Source organism: Rhinopithecus roxellana, chromosome 15 (genome assembly GCF_007565055.1).
Source record: "Rhinopithecus roxellana isolate Shanxi Qingling chromosome 15, ASM756505v1, whole genome shotgun sequence".
In the NCBI taxonomy this organism is placed as follows: Eukaryota; Metazoa; Chordata; class Mammalia; order Primates; family Cercopithecidae; genus Rhinopithecus; species Rhinopithecus roxellana.
The window spans coordinates 118,534,655-118,544,819 of record NC_044563.1 but is presented as its reverse complement, the minus strand read 5'-3'; the positions used below and the strand labels follow the sequence as shown (position 1 = coordinate 118,544,819).

Sequence of the window (10,165 nt, the reverse complement as noted above, 5' to 3'; positions counted from 1 at the left end):
GGAGAACTACAAACCACTGCTCAACGAAATAAAAGAGGACACAAACAAATGGAAGAACATTCCATGTTCATGGACAGGAAAAACAAATATCATGAAAATGGCCATACTGCCCAAGGTAATTTATAGATTCAAAGCCATCACCATCAAGCTACTAATGACTTTCTTTACAGAATTGGAAAAAACTACTTTCAAGTTCATATGGAATCAAAAAAGAGCCTGCATTGCCAAGTCAATCCTAAGCCAAAAGAACAAAGCTGGAGGCATCACGCTACCTGACTTCAAACTGTATTACAAGGCTACAGTAACCAAAACAGCATGGTACTAGTACCAAAACAGAGATATAGGCCAATGGAACAGAACAGAGCCCTCAGAAATAATACCACACATCTACAACCATCTGATCTTTGACAAACTTGACAAAAACAAGAAATGGGGAAAGGATTCCCTATTTAAAAAATGGTGCTGGGAAAACTGGCTAGCCATATGTAGAAAGCTGAAACTGGATCCCTTCCTTACACCTTATACAAAAATTAATTTAAGGTGGATTAAAGACTTAAATGTTAGACCTAAAACCGTAAAAACCCTAGAAGAAAACCTAGGCAATACCCTTCGGGACATAGGCATGGGCAAGGACTTCATGACTAAAACAGCAAAAGCAATGGCAACAGAAGCCAAAATTGACAAATGGTATCTAATTAAACTAAAGAACTTCTGCACAGCATAAGAAACTACCATCAGAGTGAACAGGCAACCTATGGAAGGGGAGAAAATTTTTACAATCTACCCATCTAGCAAAGGGCTAATATCCAGAATCTACAAAGAACTTAAACAAATTTACAAGAAAAAATCAAACAAACCCATCAAAAAGTAGGCAAAGGATATGAACAGACACTTCTCAAAAGAAGACATTTATGCGACCAACAGACACATGAAAAAATGCTCATCATCACTGGCCATCAGAGAAATGCAAATCAAAACCCCAATGAGATACCATCTCACACCAGTTAGAATGGCAATCATTAAAAAGTCAGGAAACAACAGGTGCTGGAGAGGATGTGGAGAAATAGGAATGCTTTTATACTGTTGGTGGGACTGTAAACTAGTTCAACCATTGTGGAAGGTAGTGTGGCAATTCCTAAAGGATCTAGAACTAGAAATACCATTTGACCCAGCCATCCCATTACTGGATATATACCCAAAGGATTACAAATCATGCTGCTATAAAGACACATGCACATGTATGTTTATTGCAGCACTATTCACAATAGCAAAGACTTGGAACCAACCCAAATGTCCATCAATGATGGACTGGATTAAGAAAATGTGGCACATATATACCATGGAATACTGTGTAGCCATATAAAAGGATGAGTTAATGTCCTTTGTAGGGACATGGATAAAGCTGGAAACCATCATTCTCAGCAAACTATCGCAAGGACAGAAAACCAAACACTGCATGTTCTCACTCATAGGTGGGAATTGAACAATGAGAACACTTAGACATAGGGTGAGGGACATCACACACAGGGGCCTGTCATGGGGTGGGGGGATGGGGGAGGGATAGCATTAGGAGATACACCTAATGTAAATGATGAGTTAACGGGTGCAGCACACTAACATGGCACATGTATCCATATGTAACAAACCTGCAAGTTGTGCACATGTACCCTAGAACTCAAAGTATGATAGTAAAAGAAAAAGACCAAAGGTAAATAAAACCACAAAGATGGGAAGAAACCAGAGCAGAAAAGCTGAAAATTCTAAAAACCAGAGCACCTCTTCTCCCCCAAAGGATTACAGCTCCCTGTCAGCAATGGAAGAAAGCTGGACGGGAATGACTTTGACAAACTGATAGAAGTAGGCTTCAGAAGGTCGGTAATAAACTTCTCTGAGCTAAAGCAGCATGTTCAAACCCATCACAAGGAAGCTAAAAACCTTGAAAAAAGATTAGATGAATGGTCAACTAGAATAAATAGTGTAGAGAAGACCTTAAATGACCTGATGGAGCTGAAAACCATGGCACGAGAACTTCGTGACGCATGCACAAGCTTCAATAGCCAATTTGATCAAGTGGAAGAAAGGATATCAGGGATTGAAGATCAAATTAATGAAATAAAGTGAGAAGACAAGTTTAAAGAAAAAGAGTAAAAAGAAACAAACAAAGCCTGCAAGAAATATGGGACTATGTGAAAAGACCAAATCTATGTTTGATTGGTGTACCCGAAAGTGATGGGGAAATGGAATCAAGTTGGAACACACACTTCAGGATATTAACCAGGAGAACTTCCCCAACCTAGCAAGGCAGGCCAGCATTCAAATTCAGGAAATACAGAGAACACCACAAAAATACTCCTCGAGAAGAGCAACCCCAAGACACATAATTGTCAGATTCACCAAAGTTGAAATGCAGGAAAAAATGTTAAGGGCAGCCAGAGAGAAAGGTCGGGTTACCCACAAAGGGAAGCCCATCAGACTAACAGTGGATCTCTTGGCAGAAATCCTACAAGCCAGAAGAGAGTGGGGTCTATTATTCAACATTCTTAAAGAAAAGAATTTTCAACCCAGAATTTCATATCCAGCCAATTTCATAACCAGAAGTGAAGGAGAAATAAAATCCTTTACAGACAAGCAAATGCTGAGAGATTTTGTCACCACCAGACCTGCCCTACAAGAGCTCCTGAAGGAAGCACTAAACATGGAAAGAAACAACCACTACCAGCTACTCCAAAAATATGCCAAACTGTAAAGACCATCGATGCTAGGAAGAAACTGCATCAACTAACGGGCAAAATAACCAGCTAACATCATAATGGCAGAATCAAATTCACATATAACAATGTTAACTTTAAATGTAAATGGGTTAAATGCCCCAGTTAAAAGACACAGGTTGGCAAACTGGATAAAGAGTCAAGACCATCAGGGTGCTGTATTCAGCAGACCCATCTCATGTGCAGATACGCACGTAGACTCAAAGGGATGGAGGAAGATCTACCAAGCAAACGGAAAGAAAAAAAAAGCAGGGGCTGCAATTCTAGTCTCTGATAAAACAGACTTTAAACCATCAAAGATCAAAAGAGGCAAAGAAAGCCATTACATAATGGTAAAGGGATCAATTCAACAAGAAGAGCTAACTATCCTAAATATATATCCACCCAATATGTGAGCACGCAGATTCATAAAGCAAGTCCTTAGAGACTTACAAAGAGACTTAGACTCCCACACAATAATAATGGGAGACTTCAACACTCCACTGTCAACATTAGACAGATCAACGAGACAAAAGGTTAACAAGGATATCTAGGACTTGAACTCAGTTCTGCACCAAGCAGACCTGATAGACATCTACAGAACTCTCCACCCCAAATCAACAGAATATACATTCTTCTCAGCACCACATCACACTTATTCTAAAATTGACCACATAATTGGAAGTAAAGCACTCCTCAGCATTAAAATAACAGAAATCACAAGAAACAGTCTCTCAGACCACAGGGCAATCAAATTAGAACTCACATGAAAAAATGCTTACCATCATTAATCATCAGAGAAATGCAAATCGAAACCACAGTCAGATACCATCTCATGCCAATTAGAATGGCGATCATTAAAAAGTCAGGAAATGACAGATACTGGAAAGGATGTGGACAAATAGGAATGCTTTTATACTGTTGGTGGGAGTGTAAATTAGTTCAACCACTGTGGAAGACAGTGTGGCAATTCCTCAAGGATCTAGAACTAGAAATACCATTTGACCCAGTGATCCCATTAGTAGGTATATACCGAAAGGACTGTAAATCGTGCTACTATAAAGACACATGCACACGTATGTTTATTGTGACACTATTCACAATAGCAAAGACTTGGAACCATCCCAAATGTCCATCAATGATAGACTGGATTAAGAAAATGTGGCACATATACACCATGGAATACTATGCAGCCATAGAAAAGGATGAGTTAATGTCCTTTGTAGGGACATGGATGAAGCTAGAAACCATCATTCTCAGCAAACTACCACAAAGACAGAAAACCAAACACCACATGTTCTCATTCATAGATGGGAATTGAATGAGATCACTTGGACACAGGGTGGGGAACATCACACACAGGGGCCTGTCAGGGGGTTGGGGGCTGGGGGAGGGATAGCATTAGGAGAAATACCTAATGTAAATGATGAGTTGATGGGTGCAGCAAACCAACATGGCATACGTATACCTATAATAAAGTATAATAAAAAGTATAATAATAATTTTTTTTTTTTTTTTTTGAGACGGAGTCTCGCTCTGTCACCCAGGCTGGAGTGCGGTGGCGCTATCTCGGCTCACTGCAAGCTCCGCCTCCCGGGTTTACGCCATTCTCCTGCCTCAGCCTCCCGAGTAGCTGGGACTACAGGCGCCCGCCACCTCGCCCGGCTAGTTTTTTGTATTTTTTTAGTAGAGACGGGGTTTCACCGTGTTCGCCAGGATGGTCTCGATCTCCTGACCCTGTGATCCGCCCGTCTCGGCCTCCCAAAGTGCTGGGATTACAGGCTTGAGCCACCGCGCCCGGCCAATAATAATTTTTTAAAAAAGCGTCTGACCATTTTAACTTTTGGGGTAAATGGAAATTAAGTGACTTACTTTTTTTTTTTTTTTTTTTTTTAGGCAGAGTCTTGCTCTGTCACCAGACTGGAGTGCAGTGGCATGATCTCGCTCACTGCAACCTCTGCCTCCTGGGTTCAAGCAATTTTCCTGCCTCAGCCTCGCATGTAGCTGGGATTACAGTTGTCCGCCACCACGCCTGGCTACTTTTTGTATTTTTAGTAGAGACAGGGTTTCTCCATGTTGGCCAGGCTGGTCTTGAACTCCTGACCTCAGGTGATCCGCCCACCTTGGCCTCCCAAAGTGCTGGGATTACAGGCGTGAGCCACCACGCCCGGCCACTATTCGTATGGATAGGAATGAATTTAATTCCCTCCTCCTCTGTGAGAGCTATCTTTTAGAAAAAAGTAGTTTATTGTCTTTACTGGTTATAAAATTAACACATACACAATCATAAGATTAGAAAATATGGACAATTAGGATAATGAGTATGATAGCTAATAGTTTTTTAGTATGCATGATGTGTTCAGCACTCTTTTAAATGCTTTACATATATAAATATGTTGAATTCCTCATGTTACCCATGAGGTAGGAAATATTATTGCCACCATTTTGCTGATGATGAAACTGAGAGGTATGGAAGGGCTAAGTATTTTTCTCAAGGTTACACAACCAGATAATAAGGATCACAAATAATCACATTATCTAGAGACAATCATCATTTCAGTGAATATCTTCCATGCTTTTCTGCATCATATCTTTATTTAAATGAAATATTAAACGACAATTTTGTAACCTGCATTTTTTTTAGTCTGTCTTATTCATTTGTTACTCAAAAAATCTTATTTTTGACTAGATTCAGACTTGGAAGTAGAAGCTTGCAGAGAGGACAGTCTGCGTCTCTTGTCAATCTGTTCTTCATGCTTCCTTCTCTTTAGCCTCCTTCATTCTCCTGGCCAAAAGTTTAGCATATTCTGCAGCCACTTCCTTATTTTTCTTAATTCTCTGTTTCTTCAGAGCAATATGCCACCGTTTGTGCTGCAGTACACGTGGGGTAAGTAACAAGATACTGAATCTTGGGTGCTTTAGTCCTAGATTTCTTACCTTCTTTGTTTAAGGGCTATCTTACAACACACTGGTGGACATCATCACATTTAGAGAGACTGAAAAGTTTGCAGATTCTGCTAGCTCTTTTGGGCCCAAGGCGACAAGGCACCATAGTATCAGTCAGTCGGGGAATATCCTTCTCTCCTTTTTTCACAATAACCAAGTTGAGAATGCTCAGATTGGCATCCACAATGCAACCACAAGCAGATTTTCACTTCCTTTTTCCAGTTCTCCTTGGTCTGTAACAGGAATGCCTTTTATTCAGTAGCAGGTGGACATGGCCATTGGTCAAGACACCCTGATTCATAGGGAAACCTTGTTTGTTGTTCCCACCGCTGATTCAGACCCCATAACCCTTCCAGTCTTTACCCAGAGCATCAGCAGCAACTTCTGTTGCCACACGCTTCTCATAAAAAGTATGAAGTTTGTGTTCATTGTCCACTTCAATGAGTTTCTGGCAGCCAGTGGCCGGGAAGGAGATGTTCAGCTTCATCTTGAAGCAGCTGATCGCTTTCAGGACACCATGAAAAAGAGCTGTAGCCTGCATTTTTAACTTAATAATATTACATCAGCCGGACATGGTAGCACATGCCTATAGTCTCAGCTACTCAGGAGGCTGAGGCGGGAGGATTGCTTGAGCCTAGGAGTTTGAGACCAGACTGGGCAATATAGTGAGACCCTGTCACTGAACAGTTTTTGTAATTATCAGGGCATGGTGGAGGATGCCTGTAGTCCCAGCTACTCGGGAGGCTGAGGTGGGGGGATTGCTTGAGCCCAGGAGTTAAAGGTTGTAGTGAGCTGTGATCACACCACTGTGCTCCAGCCTGGGCAACAGAGCAATATCGCATCTCTATTTAAAATAATAACAACAATAATATTGCATGGATAGCTTTCCATGGCAATAAACGCAATCTTCACCACCATGTTTATGGCCACAGTGTTCCACTATATGAAGTTATGTAACGTAGCCATGATATAGTACTTTAAACAATGTTGAGATGAACATCTTATCCATTCATTTTTTGTTCACCTGTCTGATATTTTATCTTGGTACAAATTTCGAGAAGCATTGTCACTAAATCCAAGAGAATACATCAGTTTATTTTATATACTTGAGTCTAGAGATAATTGTATTTTTTGTGTATTATTTTCATCACTTTTCTAGATTGAATATTAACAATAAAATGGATAATTAGGTGCCTTCCCATTAGAGAGGAAACAGATTGTTGTATGTTATTTTTTCACGTCAAACTACTATCAGTAAATTTGGCAAAAATAAACAGATGAATATATTTCCTCATGAGCTCACTGGGCTTCTTCTCATAGTCTGTCACACTGAAAACATTTAATGGAGTTGTTAGCACCTTCTAGTGGTAAGAAAGCAAAATCTGACCATGATGGCTCAGGTTTGTATGGGTTGTTTTAAAGTAAAAAATCCAAACAGGAACAGAAAACCAAACACCACATGTTCTCACTCATAAGTGGGAGTTGAAAAATGAGAACACATGGACGCAGGGAGGGGAACGTCATATACTGGGGCCTGTCAGGGGCTGGGGGACAAGGGGAGGGAGAGCGTTAGGACAAATACCTAATGCATGCAGGGCTTAAAACCTAGATGATCGGTGCAACAAACCACCATGGCACATGTATACCTATGTAACAAACCTGCACATTCTGCATATGTATCCCGGAACTTGAAGTAAAATTTTAAAAAATAAAATTAAAAGAAGAATGCAAAAAATAAAAATAAAAAAATAATCTATAGCTTCATGGTATTTTTACTTTTTACTTTTCTTTCGTTTTGTTAATATGACTGCAAAGACTAGGAAAGTCCAAAAAATAAATCAGATATTTTGATGTTAATGAGCATAATTTCATCTTAAGTATGAAACCATGTATTGTAGTTCAGCTCTAAAGGTCAAGATATTTCAGGGAATGTTAGGTGTTTTTTTTTAAAAAGGTCAGCTTTTCCCACTATCTCAGACTTGTAAACACCTACTTAAACTGTAATTGTCTTTGTGGTTAATTACTTTTTTTTTTTTTTGGAGACGGAGTTTCACTCTGTCACCCAGACTGGAGTGCAGTGGCCTGATCTCGGCTCACTGCAACATCCACCTCCCAGCAACCTCCACCTCCCAGTTTCAAGCAATTCTCCTGCCTCAGCCTCCCAAGTAGCTGGGATTGCAGGTGCCCACCACGCCCAGCTAATGTTTGTGGTTTTAGTAGATATGGGGTTTCACCATGTTGGCCACTGGTCTCAAACTCCTGAACTCAGATGATCCACCCACCTTGGCCTCCTAAAGTGCTGGGATTACAGGTATGAGACACTGTGTCCTCCCAAAGTGCTGAGATTACAGGCGTGAGTCACCACACCTGGCCTGTGGTCAATTACTTTCTATTTAACCTCCAGCTCAGCATAATACCACTGACTCATATTGACCTAGAAATGCTAACAGGATAGTATTGTGCTAAATCACATTCATCTGGCAACAAGAATAGATGTGACATTGTACATTTAGTAACAAAAGAAAGAAAATGCGGCCCTATTCAGACGAGAAAGTACTGAAGAAGAATTATCCTCCTGTTTTTTCCAATTGCATTCCCTGCACTGGACGGTACAGCAGATCTCTGTCCTCGTCTTATGGTGAGAAAATTTAAAACGCCACTATGAAGATTATCTATTTGACATGATTCAGAACTGTGAACATCATTAATTTGGCTCTTCCCTTATATGACAAGTCTTCCTAAGGTTTTCTTAGTTTCTTAGGACATTAAGAATGTCCTAAGAGTGTTTCATAGTTCTGAGACTTAGACCTCAGACTATAATAGGGTTATGACCAAGAGGGGATTTGAGTATAAGATCAGTTGTAACTCCTAGTTGTGTCCTTCTGTTTCCAGAATATTCCTCCCCACCAGAAGCTCAGGTAGCCTGAGCTTCTGTTGGCACCACAGAAGCTGCTGTTGGCACCACACCTTCTGTAAAAATAACAAGGTGGCATGCTGAGGAGGCAGTGAGATACCACAGGACACATGAGAAATTCATCCAAGTTGGGCTCAAAATAAGCCCTTCCTGGCCGGGCGCGGTGGCTCACACCTGTAATCTCAGCATTTTGGAAGGCTGAGGCGGGGTGGATCACCTAAGGTCAGGAGTTTAAGACCAGCCTGGTCAACATGACGAAACCCCGTCTCTACTAAAAAATACAAAAATTAGCCAGGTGTGGTAGGTGCCTGTAATCCCAGCCACTCATGAGGCTGAGGCAGGAGAATCGCTTGAGCCCAGGAGACGGAGGTTACAGTGAGCTGAGATCATGCCACTGCGCTCCAGCCTGGGTGACAGAGCGAGGCTCTATCTCAAATAAAATAAAATTTAAATTTAAATTTAAATAATAAAAAAAAAGCCCTTCCTAGCAGAGAAGATGGTAGCAGCATTTACTGGAGAAAACTGGACAATCTAACCCTTCCTTTCTGAAAGCAGCTTTTTAGAGGGTGGACAGTTGTTGCTGCACAGAGGTTGCTCATCCTTATTACTGCTGCTGTGTACCTTTCTCTGTGTTCTGGAACTCTTCACTCAACAGTCTTTACCAGAGGCCCTATTCTTGGGGCTGGGGATGCCATGAATAAGACAGGCAAAGTCCTGCCCTCAGTAAGCAGACATTGTAGCTGGGGAGACAGTGCACAAGTGAATAGTGGCTATGATCCAAAAGAAAAGACAGTGGGATAGGAAGGAGACAGCAGTGATGATTCTAGAGAGATGCTCAGAAAAGCCCATCTGGGGAGATTTCATATTTGAGCTGAGATCTGAAATAAGTGAGCCATGTGGGAAGGTCTAGGGGTAGAGAGAACAGCAAGTGTGGAGCCCTGAAGGGGACTGAGCCTAGTGCTTGTGAGGAACAAGAGGACTGCCAGGGTAGCCAGGGGGAGTACAGGAGGTGGGTGGGCAGGCAAGCAAGAAAGGCCATCGAAATAATGAAGTGTTCTCCACGGCAAGGAAATGTTATAAGACAGTCTCTGAAAAAAATGCTGATGGCAAAAAATTTGGACAATCGGTAATAAAATTAATGACAAGTGCCACACTGTAACTAAACTGCAATGAAATTTACCTCTAAATGCATCTGGGATTTAGCTTCCCCAAACCAAGGCATAATAACATATGGAAAATGTTATTAATTCACTCAAGTATGTTTTCAGCACATAGAATATGCTTAGCACCTACTAGTGGATGAAGATACAGTGTGACGTTCATAGCATAGCAAGAAAGAAGCACAACAAAGTTCAAATAAATCTGGATTTGTGGATCATGGTGAGTGTCATGGAGAAAGACATCAGGGGGATGGGAGCGAAGAGAACAGGAGAGGTTGGGAGGAACATGCCTTGAACATGTTGTCAACCTCCTGTCTGGGGAAGTTGCATCTGAGCTGAGACCTGAGTGAGCATGAGAGGACCGGTGGGAAGACAAGCTTGTAGAGAGTGGGAACATG

General features: G+C 41.2%; 1 pseudogene; it reads right to left on the bottom strand.

Annotated features, from left to right (window-relative positions):
• Positions 1–5,422: 5,422 nt before the first annotated feature.
• LOC115893650 lies at positions 5,423–6,180 on the bottom strand (annotated as a pseudogene).
• Positions 6,181–10,165: the final 3,985 nt, after the last annotated feature.